The sequence below is a fragment of the Notamacropus eugenii genome, chromosome 5 (assembly GCF_028372415.1).
Source record: "Notamacropus eugenii isolate mMacEug1 chromosome 5, mMacEug1.pri_v2, whole genome shotgun sequence".
Lineage (NCBI taxonomy): Eukaryota > Metazoa > Chordata > Mammalia > Diprotodontia > Macropodidae > Notamacropus > Notamacropus eugenii.
In genome coordinates this window covers 230,813,457-230,833,790 of record NC_092876.1, presented here as the reverse complement: position 1 = coordinate 230,833,790, position 20,334 = coordinate 230,813,457, and the positions used below count along the sequence as shown (strand labels likewise).

Below are 20,334 nucleotides of genomic sequence, written 5' to 3'. Positions count from 1 at the left end.
TGCATGTGGAGACACAGACTGTCTTGACAAGATAGTCTTGTCCTCTTGACTAATGAAGACAGCCTTCATCTTAGGATCATAGGTTTTAGAACTGGAGTCTTAGAAATCATAAAAGTTCCACTCCATTTTATAGATGAGGAAAGTGAGGCACAGATACATTTCATCATTGCCTCAAAGATCTGGAACTCACTCTATTAACAGATCAAAAGTTGCCTCTAACTTAACAGATAAGTATTAGAGGGTTTCCCAAAGCCCAGAGATGTGTTTTGTGCAAAGTCTAGTAAGTTTCAGAAATGAGATCTGAATTCAGATCTTCCTGACTCCAAGAAGCATACTATTCCTATGCCATGCTGTCTCTCACCCAAAGTTACACAGGTAGTAAATGGCAAAACCAAGATTTAAACCTAAGTATACTAATTCTAAATCCAGGTCCCCCTCCCCATGTCAACTTATTACTTTTGATTATGCAGCTTCCAAAATCTGCCCTACCATCATTTATTTGTTTCTGACACTTTGTTTTTGACTACTGTCTGCCTACTGTAGTAGGTGAAAGATGAAATGACTGTGGAAAACAAAGGTTTGATCTGAGCATATTGATTTATTAAGAAATGCATGCCAATTGCCCAACAGATTGGAATCAGACCTTCTCAGCTTAGGACTGGACCCTGAAAACAGGGGAGACAGGCTTTTATATATTAAAAAATGATTAATCAAATAAAGCCAAGTCATTACAAGGAAACAATACAACTACATAATTTGATTTCTAACTGGAGAAAAGATTAGGGACTTTCCAAGTTATGAGGGGGTGAGTGAACAGATACAATTCCCTCAAATCAGAAAAGGAAGTGTCCCATTCCTCCAAACAATCAAAGGAACCTGGAAACAATAACTGATTGATTAGTATGGGGTCATTTTTCAGATATAACCCAAAGATTGCTTGTGAGAAAACTCCTTGCATCAATCTTTGGCTCTGACTAGGCTTTTAGGTCTGCATAATCTAGTTTCTTGGTTAAAGATCTCTAAGTAGCAGGTATAGGGGTCCAACTTCTCAGTCATGCAGGACTAGGTTCAAACAATGCAATAAGGTTTTCTTCCAATTCCCACAACTGAATTAAGTTTTCTCACAAGACTCATAATTGAATAGAAATGGAACTGAGCTAGCTCCAGAGTTGAGTCACAAGATGGAGTCAGCATAGTTCACTCAGTTCTTACAATTAACCACTTGTCCAAATCCCCTCAATTCTCTCCCTACCAGATGCCATGATTATAGGTGAATTTACCTTATTGACCATCTAGCTTGTTTTAGATTCTTAACATCTTCTCAATCTAGGATTATTATCCATGCCTGGTTCTGCTTCCTTGCTCCCTTTGTGCCTGGAATGAGCACAATGAACAAAGGTTCCTAACGGTATATCACGGAGCTCTAGGACAGCTACCATCACCAAAGCAGTCTTCAGACTACTGAACTGATGCAGATAGAAAAGGATGGGAGCAACCCAAGATTTAAAACAGTGGATATGTTGATCATTTACAATAGAGGTGGGCAATATTTATCTTGTTTTATTAGACAATGATCCCATGAGAGAAAAGGACAGTTCAGTAGAGGGAAGAAAAACTGAAGGAAAATACCTTAAATAGCCAACCTGTGGAATCATTACCTCAAGAATGCAATGAAGCAAATAGTTTGAGGATCTGAAAAAGAATTAGGATCATATTTATAGCTATACTTACTATAAAGGATATCCACTAACTCTGTGTGTGTGTGTGTGTGTGTGTGTGCGAGAGAGAGAGAGAGAGAGAGAGAGAGAGAGAGAGAGAGAGAGAGAGAGAGAGAGAGAGAGAGAGAGAGAGAGATTGGGAGCATAAACTACAGAACTGATGTAATGAGTTTTTTTTTCCAGCAATAATGGACTTCTGTACTCCTGACTTAATGCCTGTAAGAAGAAGAAACACTTATAGCCCAATGATAACTCACGTTTGCAGGTAGATATTGAACAGATGACAATAGTTGTGTGTCTAATGAGTATCCCAAACAAATAGCTGCATTTCTACATGGTTCACACTGAAGACTTCCTAAAGATAGTTATATTTCTGTACAAGGCTCTAATAGTAAAAGAAGAGCCACCAGAGTCCACTCTCCTCAGATCAGCTGTTAATCCTTTTTTCCTGCCTAGGTGAACTTTCCTGTTCCTGCTACCTTCTAAATAGCCACTTCAAGTCTTCCACAAACAATCCAGAAATTCCTTACCAAAGTCATTCTTACAAATCAGCCTTCTTGGATGAAGTAGAAATTGGTGATAGATCAATAAATATTTATGTAATCTCCAAGCATTGTGCTAGGTGCTAGAGATGCAAATATGAAAGTGAAAGCCTCTGTTCTCAAGGAGCTGACACTATGAGAGGGGAATACAATACAAATAGAGGTCATTTTATACTATATACTACAGATGAAATATTTATTTTATTATTTTATAATCTTATGTTTGTGATTCATAAGGAAGGTCCAACTTTTAGAAATGAACAAATAGTGAAGTTATCTTGAATGTTTTAGCTTTTTTTTAAAATTGATGACCTTATATGATTGGCAGGTTGCCCAGTGTATGGAGTACTAAGTTTGGAATCAGGAAGACTCATCTTCATGAATTCAGATCTGACCTCAGATACTTATCAGCTGTGTGACCCTGGGCAAGTCACTTAACTGGTTGTCTCAGTTCCTCATTTGTAAAATGAGCTGGAGAAGGGAATGACAAACCGCTCCAGGATCTCTGGCAAGAAAACTCCTAAATGGGGTCATGGAGAGTAGGATGCAACTGAATGACAACACAGTCTCTGGTCTTGCCTCACCAGGGCAGTCCCATAGTCCATTACCTTTTTTTTTTTTTAAATTATTGAGCTTTAGAAGATATTAAAACACAGCTGAACTATCTAGAAGGTATCCAGAAATCATTTACAAATTTATCTTTTGAGATCTATCTTCAACTTCTCAAAATGAGCAAGTCAATTCACCAAAAGTGAAACAACTTCCACCCTCAAGAAGCAAACATTCTTGGCTACCACCCATGTCGTGCTGTTTGAAATCAAATGTTCCTCTTGAGATTTCTTTGGGAGACAAAACTATCTTATAATAAAGAGTTTTAATATTGTATGTACCACTAAATTTTCCACACTGAACAAACTTCAAGGATATTCCTGATTTGCATAAAACAACCACAAAGAGAGTAAGAACTCACTCTCCAAATGGTTACATCACAGCATAGGCACTTAAAGGGATAATAATAGCACCTACTTCACAGAGTTGTATGAGACAGTATATCAATAACGGGGGTATGGTAAATTCCCATTTGTGGGTGCCTCCATATTAAGTGATCTGGGCATTCACCAAACTTTACATATGTAAAATACTTTGCAAACCTTCAAGTACTATATAAGTGCTAGCTATTAGCACCTGTTATATTTTTAAAATGTAACAGGTATTTTATTTTTTTCTAATTACATGTAAAGATAGTTTTCAACACTGACTTTTTAATAAAATTTTGAGTTCCAAATTTTTCTCCCTCTTTCCTCTCCCCCCTCCCAAGATGGCAAGCAATCTGATGTAGGTTATACATGTATTAGCATCTAGTATTAAGAAGCCCATTCCTCAAAGATGCTTGAGTTTTTTCAAGTCAATGTGTTTCTCCAGTCATCTTTCTTAACTAGGAAAGTCATAGAAAACACATTCCTTGAGGACAGAGAGCTGTTTTACATTTGTCTGTATACTTAGCATCTAGCTTGGTGCCTTGCATGCAATAGGTTCTTAATAAAGTTTATCGAATTGAATTAATATAACTTAAAAGGGGAAAATCCAGGTCTCCAACTCTGCCATTCCCAGAGACTCATCTTTTTCACTTTTGCTGCTATGATGCCCCCCAATACCTCTGAAATTCTCTGTTTCTGGGATTGTTTTCAATGACTGCCACTGAGCCATCGAAACAGAGAACATTTTCTACCATACTTTCCTCTTGTTGTTGACTGAATCACCTTCATCTTCCTTAAGGAGATAACATGTTGAAGACACTCTGCTAGTTCATTAAAACACAAATTAATAAAGACTGCTTTTTAGGAACTTGCAAATGGCTTTCTAGGAAGCTCTCTCAACCTTAAATAACCTTCCATCTCACTCCATCTACCACCAAGTCCTTTAACACTTCTGCTCATATGAAAAACATTCCAGAGTTTAGGTTAAAGTTATCCAGGCAGTAATAAAAATAACCAGCATTTACATAGTGGTCTAAAGTTTGCAAAGGGCTTTTCAAATGTTCTCATTTTATCCTTAAAACAATCACGGAAAGTAGGTGCTCATATTATCCACATTTTACCCATTATTATATTTCTTTGAGGCAGATAGAGGTTGTGACTTGCCTAAGGTCATACAGCTAGTAAATTTCTGAACATAGATTGAAACTCAGATCTTTCTGACTCCAGATCTTGTGCTCTAACCACTGTACCATCTAGCTGCCTCAAAAAACAAAACACAATGACTTAGGTCATTGGAATTTACCCTTTGATTTAAAAAAATATTGTGGAGAACAATAGTAACAATAGCCCCCATCTATAAAACAATTTGTAGTTTGTGAGTTGCTTTCTATACCTATCTTACTTGTTCCTTACAGCTATCCAGTAAAGTCTGTGCTATTATTGTCCTCATTTTATTCATGATGAAGATGAAGCTCAGAGAAACTAAATAACTTGTCCAGGGCAAACCAGTAAATAAATGTCTTGAATAATATTTGAGTGTAGGTCCAAATCCGACAAGTAAATAGCCAAATATAATTAAATAAAATATTACCGAGACAGAAAGCATAGTCTACAAAGTGCACACATATGTCTAAAATCCAAATCATTAATCATTACCATTCTTCTCTGTTGCATGGAGTTGGTGAGAGGAGTAGGAGTTGCTACCTATAATTTGGATTCCCTTTGTATTATAGGGAAAAATTGTGAGAACTAGAATTGCCCTTAGGGCACTGGATTTGTAACAGAGGACCTAGGTTCAGGTTCTGACTGTCACTTAATTACTCATGCAACCTTAAAGAAGTTGTTTCCCCTTTCTGGGGCTGTTTCCCAAAATGAGGAATGATGACTATCCCTTCCAACTCTAAATTTTATGCTTTTCTGATACTTCCTTCCCCTCCCCCCGCCTCAAGGTTCAGGCTACTAAGGCTGCAATTCCTGTAAGTAGTATGGAATTCTGGATTTGGAGGCAAGGTACTTGGGTTCAAATCCTCACTCTGCTACTTACTGCTGGATTGATCTCTGACGCATCACTTAACTTCGCTAGGCTCATTTCCTCATCTATGAAATAAGAAAACAGCTCGAGTATCTCCAACTTCTCTTCCATTTGTACTATTCTGAGATTGTTTGGTGAGCATGAACAGCATGGCGGAAGTATAATAAAGGGTTATTCTGAACCTGAAATTAACTTGAATTCGAATCAGGTCTCAGAGACACTAGCTGTGCCGCTCTGGGGAAGTCGCTTAACCTCTCTGGGACTCAGTTTTCTCACCTGTTAAATGAAAGGGTTGGATTTGGGAGGCTCAAAAGTTGCTCCCAACTCTAAATCTATGATCCTGTAATCAGGGAAACAGGCGTGACACGCTTAGATTGAGCGAGGTATTTCTTCCTTCCTGGTTCATTCCACAGGGCTCCCTCACCCGCAACCTTCCTTTCTGTCCTCTCCTGGCACGAGAGGTAAAGAGCTTTGCCTTCCCATTCTCTCTGTGCAGCCCAGTATATTTCCCAGCCTTCTCTTCCCTTCCAGCATTCCCCCTCACCTTCTTTTCGCCCCTCTCAACACCCCTTCCTCCCCTTCCCAGCCCCTGGCCAGGGTCACCCTCAGCCGCAGGGCATAGTCGCCTTCAGTTCTGGGTCAGTTCCCTGCTCACTCCTAAGTGAGAGAACCTTCGACCACCCAGCCACTTACTCAAGGGCTGGGCGAGAAAGTGAGTTCTAGCGGTCCGGTTCTCTGGCCCACTATCCAAAAGAAACAACTAAAGGCAAAAACATCCCAACTCAGTTTTCCAAGCCAGCGCATCCCCTTACCGTGCTCCTACAGCGAGCGCTCATATAGAGAGAGGCTGGGAATCCGTAGGGCGTCTGTCTGAGGACCAGCAGGAATGCAAAGCTCTTCTCAGATTATCCAGAGAACCCGGAGCTTCTAAAGCCCCTGGAGCCAAGGAGGCGGGTCCGGGAAGGGCAATTAGGGTGGGAGACCTACCTCTGAAGAGGAAGAGCAAGTGTTATAGTGGTTGAGACCCAGAAACAGTGGGACTGCAGACACTCAGCAGGTGATTTTGTAAAAGATCTAGATAGAAGGAGAGGAAGGGGATGCAAAGTAACTTTAAAAAAAAAAATCCTGAATTGAACAAAAACCAAATAAAACGAGCATTTCCATATACTTATATGACAGGAGGGGAATTGTGTACATGTTATAAATGGTATACCCGAAGAGGATTGCACATGAAACTGCAGATTTCTGTAAGGTGCAGCTTGCTTTTTCGTCAAATACATGGTAAATTCGGCACTTAACTTTCAAAGCTATCCCACTTGTCTGTGATTCCCTCTGGTCTTTTTTTCTGTTCTCATCTGTGCATTAAAAAAAAAAAAATTACTTCGATAGTCTTTCCCGTTATGTTTTCATAGCACCCTTACCACATTCACCACTCCCATTGGGAAAAAAGGAAGAAAAACAAAGCTCAATTAGTTTTTTTCTTCCAACTATGATACGTGGTTGGCTCCTACTAGTTTCAGTCCACCAAAATTCCATATCTTTTTCACATTAATTGCTTTCAAAGCAGTTATGTAGAGCAGTGGGTAGAAAAGTGGTCCTAGAGTCAGAATAGACATTAGTTCAAATCAGGCCATAGATTATTAGCTATGCGACGCTGGACAAATTCTTTACTTTTCTTAACCATAGAATGGGGATTTAATAATATCTACCTCCCAGGGTTGTTGTAAGGATCAAATAAGATAATGTAAGTAAAATGTCTACCACAATGCCTGGCACATAGTAGGGGCTTAATAAATGCTTATTTCCTTGCTTTCTAGCCATGTATTCCCCATCATGTATTTTATTAATTTTTTTGGTCTCAAATGTATAACGACATTTATCTCCATCAAATTTAATTTTACTCAATATAATCTATCATTTAAGTTTATGAAGACCTTTTTGGATATTGATTCTCTCATCCTATATGCTATCTATCCCTCCCAGTTTTGTGTTATTTACAAATGTGCTAAGCATGCCATCTATGAGTTCATCTATATCACTGATTAAATTCTCAAACAGAATCAAGATAGCTGAACCTTAAAGCACCATATTAGAAATGCCCTTCCACATTGACATTGGTCCAAGCAACGTTCTGTGAATCCAGTTATTCTAAATCTGTTTCCCCATATTTTTGGAAGAAAAGTCTTAAAAAGTTTTTTTTTTACTTCGTTATCATTTCCCCATACTCCCTAACCCTAACCTAGATAAAGAGCTAAGTAAAACGAATTGATGTATTAACCATGCGTGAAAGAATATGAAACACTTTGCATTCATAGTCCTCTTCCTCTTTATTAAAAAGAGGGAAATTTTTTTTTCCTATCAGTCTTCTGGAGTCAAGCAGTCATTACATTACGCTGAATTTTGGTGCCTTGTAGTGTCATTTCCCTTTACTTTGTAGTCATTGTGATACTGTCCCCTTGGTACTGATTTCTTTTCTTTGCATCAGTCCATTTGTAAAAGTATTCCCAATTTTGTACTAATTCCTTATCCTTTCCACTCATAAAGAGCAATCATTATTATATTCATATCATACAATTTGTTCAAGTTATTTTTCAATCTATGGGTACTTTGGTTCTAGTTTTTTGTTGTTACAAAAAGTACTGCTTTGAGTATTTTGATATATCTCTGTCTTTGACATCAGTGAATATGCCCAGTACTGAGACTGCTGGGTTAAAGGGTTTGAACAATTACATGAGTTTTCTCATTATTCCAAATTGTTCCAGAATAGTAGGACTAGCTCACAGTTCCACCTATAGTGTGTTAGCAGGACTGTCTTCCTATAGCCCTTCCAACCCTGATTGTTTGCATCTTCTCATTGCTGCCATCTTTCTGAGAATAAGGTAAAACATATTGTTTTAATTTGTACCTCTCTTATTATTGATTTGGAGCCCTAAAAATTAATTTTAAAAAGTTTTATTTTTATCTTTTGTTTTCACATTCCATTCATTTCCTCTTAACTTGCTCGCACAATGAACTCTTCCTTATAACGAAGAGAAACATTTAAGCAAAACTATCTGACATAGTGATCAAAGCTGACAGAGTTAATTCCACATCTGTAGTACCCAATCCCTCTACTGAAAGGGCAGAATTGTGTTTCACTATCAATTCTTTGGGACCAAATTATTCAATTCATTTAATTAGCTAGATTGAAAAAGCATTTACTAAGTTCCAAGCACCGTGCTAAGTGTTGGGGATACAGATACAAGCAAGCAAGACAGTCCCTGTATCTGACCAACCCTTTGTGTGTGGTCTTCTCCTATTAGAATATAAGCTCCCTGAGGGAAAACCCTATCTTGCTTGTTTGTGTTTGTATAGTTAACTCTTAACTCTGTGTCTGGTCTATAATAAATGTTTTATCTGAATCTCTCTTTCTCTCTCTCTTTTTAGGGGCAGTTAGGCAGTGCAGTGGTTAGAATGCTGGGCCGGGAGCCTGGAATACGAGTTCAAATACAACCTCAGATATTAATAGCTATGTTACTCTCAGCAAGTCATTTAACTTCTATTTGGCTCAGTTTCCTGATCTGTAAAATGGGGATAATAATAACATCCACTTCCCAGGGCTATTGTGAAGATCAATCAAATGAGAGTATTTGTAAAGTGCTTTGCAAAATATCTGGAACATAACAAGTATGATATAAATGCTAGCTATTATTGTTATTACTATTAAAACATTAATAAGTTAAAGGGATAGTGAACATGTGAGAAAGAGAGCATTAATTACAAAGAAGGGGCAGCTAGGTGGCACAGTGGATAGAGCACTTAGAATAAGGAAGACTAATCTTCATGGATTCAAATAGAGCCTCAGATACTTACTAGCTGTGTGACCCTGGACAAGTCACTTAACCTTGCAAAATGAGCTGGAGAAGGAAATGGCAAACCATTTTGGTATCCTTGCCAAGAAAACCCCAAACGGGGTGATGAAGAGTCAGGCATGATTGAAAATAATTGCACAACAGCATGTCACAAAGAGCCATCATGGCTTCATAATAATAACCAACATTTATAGCATTTTTAAGTTTGCAAAGCACTTTACGTACATTCCCTCAACAACCCTGTGAGGTAGGCGCTCTAGGTAATTTTATTTTCCTTTCAACAGATAAAGAAACTGAACCTCAGAGAAGTTAATTGACTTGTCCATGGTCAAATAACCATGAAGTATAAGAAGTAGGATCTGAACCTAACTCTTCTTAGCTCCAAGTCTAGTTCTCTAGTGACTAAGTCATACTACCTTTCAAGAACAGGTCATGCCACACTAACCTGTTCCTTTTTGTGATAGAGTTACTATGCTAGTATATCAGGAAAATGCTGTAGATGCAATTTACTAAGAATTTAAAATAGCATTTCATAAAGGCCACTGTGTTATTCCTGTAGAAGAGTTAGAGCTAGATTTTAGTACAATTAGGCAGCTCTAGAACTCTTTGAATGGTCAACCTTTCAAAGCAGTTGTTAATTAATTACTTGATATTAGCTCTCTGGTGGAATGCCCTAGGGATCTGTCCTTGACTTGTTCTGGTTAATATTTGCATCAGTGACATGATAAAGATATAGCTGACATGATATTAAATTTGTAGATGACACAAAGCTGGAAGGCACAGTTAACACACGAGATGATGGAATTGGGATTTAAAAAGAACATTCCACTAAAACTAATAAAATTAAATTTTGAAGGGCTAAGTGTAATACATTACATTTGGGTTAAAAAATCAATTTCATAAGAAATTGTTGCCTGAGAGGCAATAGTTTATCTGGAAAGGATCTAGGGGCTTTATGGAACTGAGAGCTCCAAATAAATTGTGTGGTATGGAGGCAAGGAAAGTGAGTGCAATATTAGATTGTCAGCTAAAAAGCATTCTTTCAGAGAGTTTAGGGGGATGTCTAACCCAAGCATATGAAAATTTCACTTTGAAGAATGAGTTGATGGGAATAATTTGCTCTCATGAAAGAGAATGAAGGAGGCTGAAGCAGAAGCTGTCTAGCACTTAGAGCTTGGTCAAACATCAAATCACTGGATCATGGGTCACTGCCAGTCTTCCTGAATTTTGTTTTGCTACTGGGCTTCAATTTGATGACTGGAAGAGAGAGTGAGGCTGATGACTTTGTGCAGCTCTGCCTTGCTTAAATCCAATTCATGCAAGAATCAAGACATCGCTGTGTGATAACATTGGTTCTCTTTGAAGGTGAAGGACAAATGACAAACAAATATTTCAGGCACTGTGTTAAGTACTGAGGTTACAAAGGTAGGTGAAAGACAGTCTCTGCCCTTGAGGAGCTTATAGTGTAATGGAAGAGAAAACACATAAGCAACTATGTACAAAACAAAATATATACTAGACAAGTTAGAAATAATCAACAAAGGGAAGGCACTAGCACAAAGGGTTCTTGTAGAAGGTGGAATTTTACTTGGGACTTGAAAGGTTGCCGGAGAAACCAGGAGGTAGAGACAAGGAGGAAGAGTATTCCAGGCATGAGGACAGCCAGGGAGAATGCTTGTAGTCTGGAGATGGAGTAACTTGTTCAAGGAACAACATCCCAGCTGGTTGAATGCTCACATAGCTTGAATGAGAGGGAGACAGGGATGGTGGTGGTGGTGTTGTCATCAACACTATTCCTTTTGGTAAGGACTTACCCTCTGCCCTGATTCTACTTCTTGCAGACCCAGACATTGTCTTTTGAATTACTGACATAGGCTAAGGACCTTTAGACCTTACCATTTAACCCCTGATGAACTCTTAGGACTTCTGGGCTTTTCCATCTGACCTAAAGTTGAACTTTTTTTTATGTAGTGTGTTCTCCATTAAAACGTGAACTATTTGAAAGCAAGGATTGTCTTGTTTTTTTCCCCTATTTGTATTTCTGGTGTTTAGCACAGTGCTTGTTGCATAGCAATAACTTGGTAAATACTTTTTCTTTCATTCAATATAATTATAATTCTACTTCTTAAATTATTATCATGCCTAAAATGACTTGAGTTTTTAAAGCTAACATAGGAACACTGTTGTTTAAGACAGATTTTTTTGAGTCCTTGTACAGATTCCTAGAAAATGAACAAGTATCTTTAGGACAAAATTGGCATCTGATATACGTGCGTTTTGAATCTGGTCAAAATGTATTAAGCGAGGTGCATTTCCAAAGGAGTGTTCCTTCGATTTACACTTCAGTTGTGGTTTAGATTTGTTGGGGGTGGTGTTGATGACTACTCTTATAGATTCTAGAGTATGATCTGTAGGACCAAACTTCTAATTTGTGAGCTCTCCCCATCAGGTTTCCTCTTAACAGAAAGAGAATTGACACAATTAGTTCTCAGTAAAGGGATTTGCTCAAATGGCATAGTAATAATAGTAACTAGCTACAGAACAAACCCTTAATAGCCCTGGGAGGCATTGTCCCAGAAATACACCCAGTATTCATGAAAAGAATGGGCATCAACTTAGAATATAATGGTAGTGAGGTCCCCGTGTGGCCAAGGCAACTCACAACTCCAGTGCTACAGGGCTTTGAGGTCTTTTGACTTCTGATGATCTCCCCAGTAGACATGGCATCCGTTCTGGGCAGGTTACATTTCTATTAAGGTGGGTTCACTTCTCACAGAGCATGTCATTTCTACTTAGTATGTTGCTTAGCTGAGTTCCCAAGGTCTGCTTCTCTCCACAGCTAGACCTTTGATTGCTAGGTCTGCCTCTTTATTGAATCCACAGACAATCCTTCTTTTGTTCTGAGATTCTGCTTTTTGAAGATACTTTCAGCCTCAAATGACTACCTGCCTCTTTGTTTCTATGCTCATTTGGAGTATGTGTCTTTATTTCTTCAACTCTGCCTCAAATTCTCTTGAACTGATTCTCTGACTGTTGGACGAGGTGTCTCCTCCTCGGCGAATAGCTTCATCGCTAGATGCCATGATGAAAGAGAGAAGATTCCGTCCTCTCTTCCAAGATGTGAAGACCTACCTTTTCTTCTAGTTGATGTCTCTCTTTAACTCACCTGAACTATCAATTTTTCCTGGGTTTACCTGAATGTCTTTAGGAATGTCACCAATTTGTTTGATCATCCAATGGGCAGCCTGCATTCACTTCCATCTGAGAAAGATGTTTGCACTTTGGGAAGGGATTATCAGGGCTTTACACCCTTATCACATCAACCCTTCCTCATCTGTGACCATATCCTATCACTACTTTAACTAAGTTAGAGGGAGGAAGAAGCAAATCTCTCTTTCTTACAAGTCCAATTACTATATCTCTAATCTCTAAGAAATCAAATCCATTATTTTAAAAATAGATTCAGGAGAGTTGTCAACTAAAATTCAGGAAATACTAGACATTTTAGAAATTACTTTTCTTGGGTGAGAACTGACATTTCGTGTAATGCTTTAAGTCTTGCAAAGCATTTCACATTCATTATCTTAGTTAGGTGGCATGGTTGGTAGAATGTTGGATCTGTGTCAGGAAGTTAGGAATACTAGAGTTCAAATCTAGCCCCAGACACTTGGTAGTTCTGTGACTTTGAGAAAGTCATTTAACATCTCTTTGCTTCAGTTTCCTTGTTAATAATAATAGCACCTGCCTCCCAGGATTGTGAGAATAAGATGAGATGATAGTTATACAATATTTTTAAAACCTTAAAAGTACTGTAGAAATACTAGTGACTGTTATCTCATTTCAGTCTCATAAAGACTCTGTTAGCAGATACTGCAGGCATTATCATCCCTATTTTGCAGAAAAGGAGACTGAAACCCTGAGAGGTTAAGTTCTCTACCCATGGTCACACAGATAGTTACCTACCTAGAAGTGACAAAATATAAGTTCTTACGTTAGGAATTCATCTTTAAATATATGGTCAATCTTTCACTAACAATATACATTTTCAGCCTGATGTGAAGATAGTAATCTTTATGACATGACCTTTCCTTTCCCAGGAGGAAATTCTTGACTCCATGTTGTTTTCTTTTAGTTATGAATGGATATCTCCTTCAGGACAGATCATGGCTAAAGATTACCGAGGCTTTGGAAGATGTCTCTAGCTTAGCAGTTTTATAGCTGAGTGCTTATGACATGTGACAGTCTTTTCTCCAGAATTCTAGGTATGTGACAAGTTTAATGCAGTACTTACTATGCATTTCTAGACTTGTAGTTATAAAAATGTCTACATAATTTGCAGTTGTGTTAGTTCAGAGAACTAACAGAAGCACTTCTGTTACATGATTATCCTTTGGATTTCTTATTAACTTTTTAAAAATAGCAGGGATGTTCAAGGACCAATTTTCCTAGGAGATTTGTTAGCATCAGTTTTATAACATATACAGGGGATTTCAAAGGTCTTAATACATTTCTAAGCTATGAAAGCTTAGACTAAGACTTTTGGGACTCTCATTATAATACTCTTTAAAATATAGTGATATTTCCTAGAGTGAAATCCTATCTAGACAGTTAATTGATCATGAATTTAATAGATATCCACTTGGATGCTTAGATCACAGATGGAAATGTTATGGACTTTGGTCAAATAATACCTGTTCCAACTGCTTTTTCATCTAATGATGAACAGCCATGTTATCTTCTAAATGTGTAAGGATCCAATAGTGAACATGGAGACCTTGTAGATTCTAAATGTGTCTCTCTGCCAGTTAATTCATTGGATGGAAAAAAAAACTATAGGAAGAATGTACATCTTCTAAGATATTGAAATGGACCTTAGGAGAGTTTAGGGCAAGAGATAAAGATTTTGTAGTCACACATTTAAAGATGAAAATCAAAGGGGTCAAGTGTTTTTTGCATGGCTTTATTCATTAGCCAGAAAAGGGGAAGAGGCATGGTAAAATAAAGAAAATGCCTATGTTATAATAGTAGATTTTTATGTTTTAGAAAGGAGAAAGGAATAAAAGAAAGCAAAATTCATGTGAAAGGTTTGGATTATTTGGGCTGGCCATACTTAAGTGTTTTATTGGATAATCTTGCTTTTCCACATGCCGAAACTTAAATATTCCCTTTTAGAGTGTTTTAGTAGGATAAATAAAACCTATGACAGAAGCAATATTAAGCCTCAATAAAGGCTTTATTTTTTCAAATCTGAAAGCAAGAAGTATTTATGACTCCTCACACAAAGAGGATGTAATAAAAGACCACAGTTATTAAAACAATAAATGACATTGACTATAAAAAACAGTGATATTGAATTCATCACCAATCATTACCACCATCATCATTGTCATCCAAGACTAATTTCATTTCTTTTGTTAACAGGATCTGATATATTGAGAGAATTTTGTCAACATAATGTACCTATGTTTCAGCAAAGCGTTTGACAGTCCCTCATACTCTCCCTAGAGACAATATGGAGACTTGTGTGATAGACTCCAATACAATCAAGCATAAATGGAATTAGTTGATGGCTGGACCCAAAGAGTTGTCATTAAGGAGTTCATTTCATTCTGGGGAGAGGTGTTCAGTGAAGTTGACCTGGAGATCTGTGCTTGGCCCTGTGCTGTTTAACATTTTTATCAGCAACTTGGATGAAGGCACAGCTGAAATAGTAATCAAATCTGCAAATGACACAAAGTGGGAAGGGGCATTTTGGATGATAGAATCAGAATCCAGAAAGATCTCAGTCACCTGGAATGATGGGCTGAATTTAATAAGGTAAAATTTAATAGAGATGAATATAAAATCCTATGCTTGAGTTAAAAAAAATAAAATTCTTTAGTTCAAAACTGGTAAAGTGTGGCTAGAGAATAATTAATGTGACAAAGATCTAGGCATTTTAGGATATTTTCCAAAGCTTAATAAGTCAGTAGTGCAACATGGTAGTAAAAAAATTACTACAATCTTGGGCTTCAAGACAGTATCTAGGATGAAAGAAGTAAAAATCTTTTTGTACCCTCCTAGACTGAACATATTGTGTTTAGGTCTATGGTAAGGAGGACTAAGAATTTATTATGTATTTTTTGCCAGACACCATGTCAGGTGCTTTGCAAAAATTATCTCGTTTGATCTTCACAGCAACCCAGGGAGGTAGGTGCTGTTATTGCCTCTATTTTGCAGGTGAGGAAACTTTGGTAAATAAGTTAAGTGACTTGTTCAGGGTCACACAGTTAGTAAGTGTCTGAGACTGGATCTGAACTTGGGGTCTTCCTGACTCTAGGCTCAGTTTCCTGTCCATTGCACAACCTAACTACCACTATGCACATTTTATTTTTGTAAGGTCAAAGACAAGATGGAGTATAGCTAGAGAAGAGCACCCAGAAGAGAGGGACTTTGAGATAATGCTATAGAAGGGCTGGCTTAAAAAACTGAGTATTTTTAAGTATTAAAGAACATAAAACTTAAGGAAGATATGATCACTGTCCAGATATTTGACGGACTATAGTTCTTATTCCCATACTCTAAATAAAATGTATATTGTTCTCCTAGAGTTCAAAGTCAAATCTTAGATGATTCAATTTCTTCTACTTTGAACAGCAACATTAGATTATTTCACAGTAATAATTTTTTCAACAATCCTTGAATGTATTTCTTTGGTAGAATTAATTTTGCTCATTCCTAATTATACTTTTTTTGGTACCGTTTTTCAATAATGTGGATAATAAGGAAAGTTACATTTTTCCTTCCCTCTGTCTTGTTTACTGAAATCAACCAAAGTAAAAATCTGACCCTTTTCTTAGAATGAATAATCCTGTAATTGAACCTGTATTCATTTTGCACATTGCATTTCATGCAGTATTATTCTGCTGTCACAAGGTAGGAATTATTTGTTTATATTTCATCTGTTAGTATGATCTACTTGTCACAGTGGCATCTGTGAACCTTGAACAGTTCATCAAGTGATATATCTGTTCACTTGCTTTTTTTCTCCTGTACTTTATGCTTTTTATGACAAACTCAAATAATCATTCTGGCTGGAAAAATTGAGTCTTTTTATTTCAATCACTAATTATAAATACAGCCGGAAGGCATTCCCTGATTTTGACTGTTTGTCTACCTTAACATCTGAGATGTGTGTAAAAACTGACAATTAATATACGTTGAGTAATCTGGAAAAGGGGCTTATTGCTTTCTATCTAAGATTTAAGAGAAATATGTTAGGAATCAAGACATGTAAAGATTTTGCATTTAACAAACCTTGATTTTTTAAACTGCAATTTTAAAATAACTTAAGGCTCAAAGGGGTGAAACAATATAGTTTTTCTTCATTATTAATTAGAGATCTATTTTCACAGAAGGTTAGTTCCTTCTAACTACCTGGCTGATATCAAATGACTCCATTCAATTACATTAAACAAATATGTGTAAGCGTTTTGTATATACAAGGTACTATTGAGGCACTGGTCAAAATACTTAGTTTAGATAATTCTTAGGCCCTATTTTCATAGGACTTATAATGTTAGAGAGATAAGCTCTAGCAGGTCCTGTCAAGCTGGAAAGGTTTTTAGCATGAGCTTGATGACATACTGTGCGTCTGCTGTTTAAGAACCAGTCCATGGGCAGAGAGGCTTTCCACCAGAAGTGGCCACAAAAACTTGTAAAGTGTAGAGGAATGGTGATCTCCTTTGGTGGAAGGGTCTACTCTTTGATGATATCACAGATCTTTCAAAGCAACAAAATAAAAGAGTTGAAAAACTCCTCTAAGATACATTTTTTTCTTTTGGTTCCAAAGACCATATTCCAAAGACTAGAAAATGAACTATTTTAAAAATATTTCATATTATTTAAAAGACTAGGTAGGACCAAATTCTAAAAGAATAGTGGAATGTGTTCTTGATATATATATATATATATATATACATATATACATATATATGTATATATATATGTGTGTGTGTGTGTGTGTGTGTGTGTGTGTGTATTTATCTTACAAAATCTTATTATTCAGAAGACAGATGCCTTGGATACTGAGTTTTTATTATTTTTTAAATTAAATTTCCTTTTCAGTTAACAACAGTTAGCCCCTTTCCCTCTCCATCTCACTTCCACTGGGAAAAAAAAGACAAAAAACAAACCCTTATAACAAAAATGCTTAATCAAGCATGTAAATTCCCACATTGTCCATGTCTAAAAATGTGTATCACTCTGCATATCTGGTCTGTCACCTTCCTGTCAGGAAGAGGGCAGAATTCTAAGCCATCAGTTTTCTGAAACTGTGGTTGGCCATTATATTGATCAGAGTTTGTCAGTCTTCAAAAATAGTTCATTTTTTAAAAAATATGACTTTTATAGTATAAATGATTCTGCTCACTTCTTTCTATAGCAAGTTAAAGTGAGGTTCAAATGATGCCTGCTATTCCCAGCTCTTCTTTCATCTGAGTGGACTCCTACTTGAGGGTCACCCTCACATCTGAGATAAAGTTCCCTTTTTCATCCCTCCCCTTTTGTTCCCTAGAGTATCATTTCCCCTTCTTCTTGTAAGGATCATCACAATATAACAAAAATCACTCCCATTTTATTTGACCCCTTTATAGTCCTTCTGACATGATTTTCAGAAGATGCTTCTATCATATACCCTTCCCATTCACCCTAAATTTTCTGAATGCTGGTTTGTGGTTTTTTTTTTTATGTGTATCTTAAAATTTCTAATCAGCTCTGGTCTTTTTTTTAAGCTCTGGTCTTTTCATCAGAAATATTTGAGAGTCCTCTGTTTCATATAAGTTTATTTTTTTCTCCTATAGGATTACAATCAGATTTGCTGAGAATAATTTTACACATATTTGGCATGAATGTGACTGTAGTCAAACTAGATTATGAGGGACAAGCCTAGAAGCAGCTAGAATTATTAGAAAACTTTGTTGTAAAGCTATATCTTTTGCCTTTTGGAATGTTGTATTCTATGTTCTCTGCTTTTGTATAGTGGTAACTGCTAATCTTGTGTGATCCTGACTGGTTCCTCAGTATTTGAACTCTTCCTTTATGATTTCTTTGTAGTCTTTTCCCTTTAATCTTGAAGGACTGGCTATATGTTCCTGAGATTTTTCCTTGTAGAGTTTCTTCTAAGAGGTGACCAGTGGATCATAATTATTTTTATTTTGCTTTCTGGTTGTAAGAAATATGGGCAATTTCATCTCAAGATTTCTTGAAACACTATGTCTAAACTCTTTTTTTTGTCATGGTTTTTAGGTAGTTCAATGATTCTTAAATATTTTCCCTTTAAAAATATTTTTTTCAATGGTCAAAAATCCACCTTTTTTCCCTCCCCTTGCCTGACCAGCCTTTGAAATAGAAAGAAAAACAAAATCCTTGTGGCAAATATGTACAAACAAAGCAAATTTCCACACTGCCCACAGTTTAATTCAGTTCTTATATAGCACAGTTCTATTGAGTTCTAAGTTCAAAGCTCCTCTGGGTTTATATCTTAGTCTGGTAGTTTTAAAGACCCTGATGGTTCCAGCTACATAGCCAATGGAAAGAGGCTATTTCTACTCACATTTAATGCTTTCTCCTGGAAGCAGGTCTCTGGCATCTACTATGTAGATGTCTCCATATTAAGTCATCTGGGGATATGTTAAAACCCTCTTACACATGAGAGGAATTCAGGTGCTGAGATATTAGCTAATGCCCAAGATCACACATCTAGTAAATGTTGGGGCCAGGATTCAAATCCAGATCTCTTAAATTCAGTGTTCCTTTCACTCTACCCTGCTGACCCTTCTAAGCCCTCCCCACTCCTGCTAGAAGATGGTTGTGAAAATTCTAGATTTTGGTAACGACTACTAGAGAATGTTAGGATGATGGTTGCCTGATTGTGTTAATGCTATTGTTGAGATTTTGGGCAGTGGAAGGGGGCATGGGAGGCTTCACAGTGACTTACAGAATGAATGCAGCCAATTAGGCTGTAGGCTGTTCTGAACTTCAGAACAGTCATTGCGTTGGACAAAATATGCCTTACTGTGGATTAAAAAAAATTCAGTGTGAATTTTAACTGTACAGAGTATATGCAAAAGCAATTATCTTTTTAAAATTTATTTATTTTTTTATTTTCAGTGTTCTATAATAACTACCATATAACTTAGATTTTTTTCCCTCCCTCCCCCTCCTTCCCCACTCTCTCACCCCTCCCTCCCTGAGACAACATACAATTTTATATAGGTTCTACACATACATTCCTGTTAAATACATTTTCACCATGGTCATGTAGTATAGAAGAATTAAAATGAATGGGAGAAATCATATAGCAAACCAAAACGTAATACAAAAGAAGATGATCTGCTACATTCTGCAATTGAATTCCATAGTTCTTTCTCTGGATGTGGAAGGCATTTTGCCTTAAAAGACGATTGGGAATTTTTTAGGTCTTTACATTGCCATGAAGTTCTAAGTCTACCAGAAAACATCCTTGCACACTGTGGTAGTTGTTGTGTACAAGGTTCTCCTGGTTCTGCTCCTTTCACTTTGCATCAGTTCGTATAAGTCTTTCCAGGCCTCTCTGAAGTCTTCCTGTTCATCATTTCTTATGGCTCAATAGTATTCCATTACATTCATATACCATAATTTATTCAGCCATTCCCCAATTGATGGACATCCCCTTGATTTCTAGTTTTTGGCCACCACAAAGAGTGCTGCTATAAATATTTTTGTACATGTGGGACCCTTTCCCATTTTTATGATCTCTTGGGGATACAGTCTTAGAAGCAGTATTGCTGAATCAAAGGGTATGCACATTTTTGTAGCCCTTTGGGCATAGTTCCAAATTGCTCTCCAGAATGGTTGGATCAGCTCACAGCTCCACTAAGAATGAATTAATGTTGCAACTCTCCCACATCTTCTCCTACATTTGTCATCTTCCTGTTTTGTCATGTTGGCCAATCTGACAGGTATGATATAGTATCTCAGAGTTGTTTTGATTTGCATCTCTCTAACCAATCGTGATTTAGAGCATTTTTTCACGACTATAGATATCTTTAATTTCTTCCTCTGAAAACTTCCTGTTCATATCCTTTGACCATTTATCAATTGAGGAATGACTTGTATTCTTATACATTAGATTCAGTTCTCTAACTATTTTAGAAATGAGGCTTTTATCACAGACACTAGTTACAAAAATTCTTT

At 37.0% G+C, this 20,334-nt stretch overlaps 1 protein-coding gene across 4 annotated transcripts in view; it reads right to left on the bottom strand.

The window, feature by feature from the left end:
- The window catches only part of LOC140505832 (uncharacterized), a 73,464-nt gene extending 67,197 nt beyond the window's left edge, over positions 1–6,267 (bottom strand). For 2 of the 4 annotated variants that reach the window (XM_072612241.1, XM_072612240.1), the window contains exon 1: positions 6,082–6,263. The gene's annotated coding sequence lies outside the window, so the exon portion shown is untranslated. Of the gene's footprint in view, positions 1–6,081 lie in introns of all 4 variants that reach the window. The other 2 variants (XM_072612243.1, XM_072612239.1) reach the window with 2 other exon arrangements.
- Positions 6,268–20,334: the final 14,067 nt, after the last annotated feature.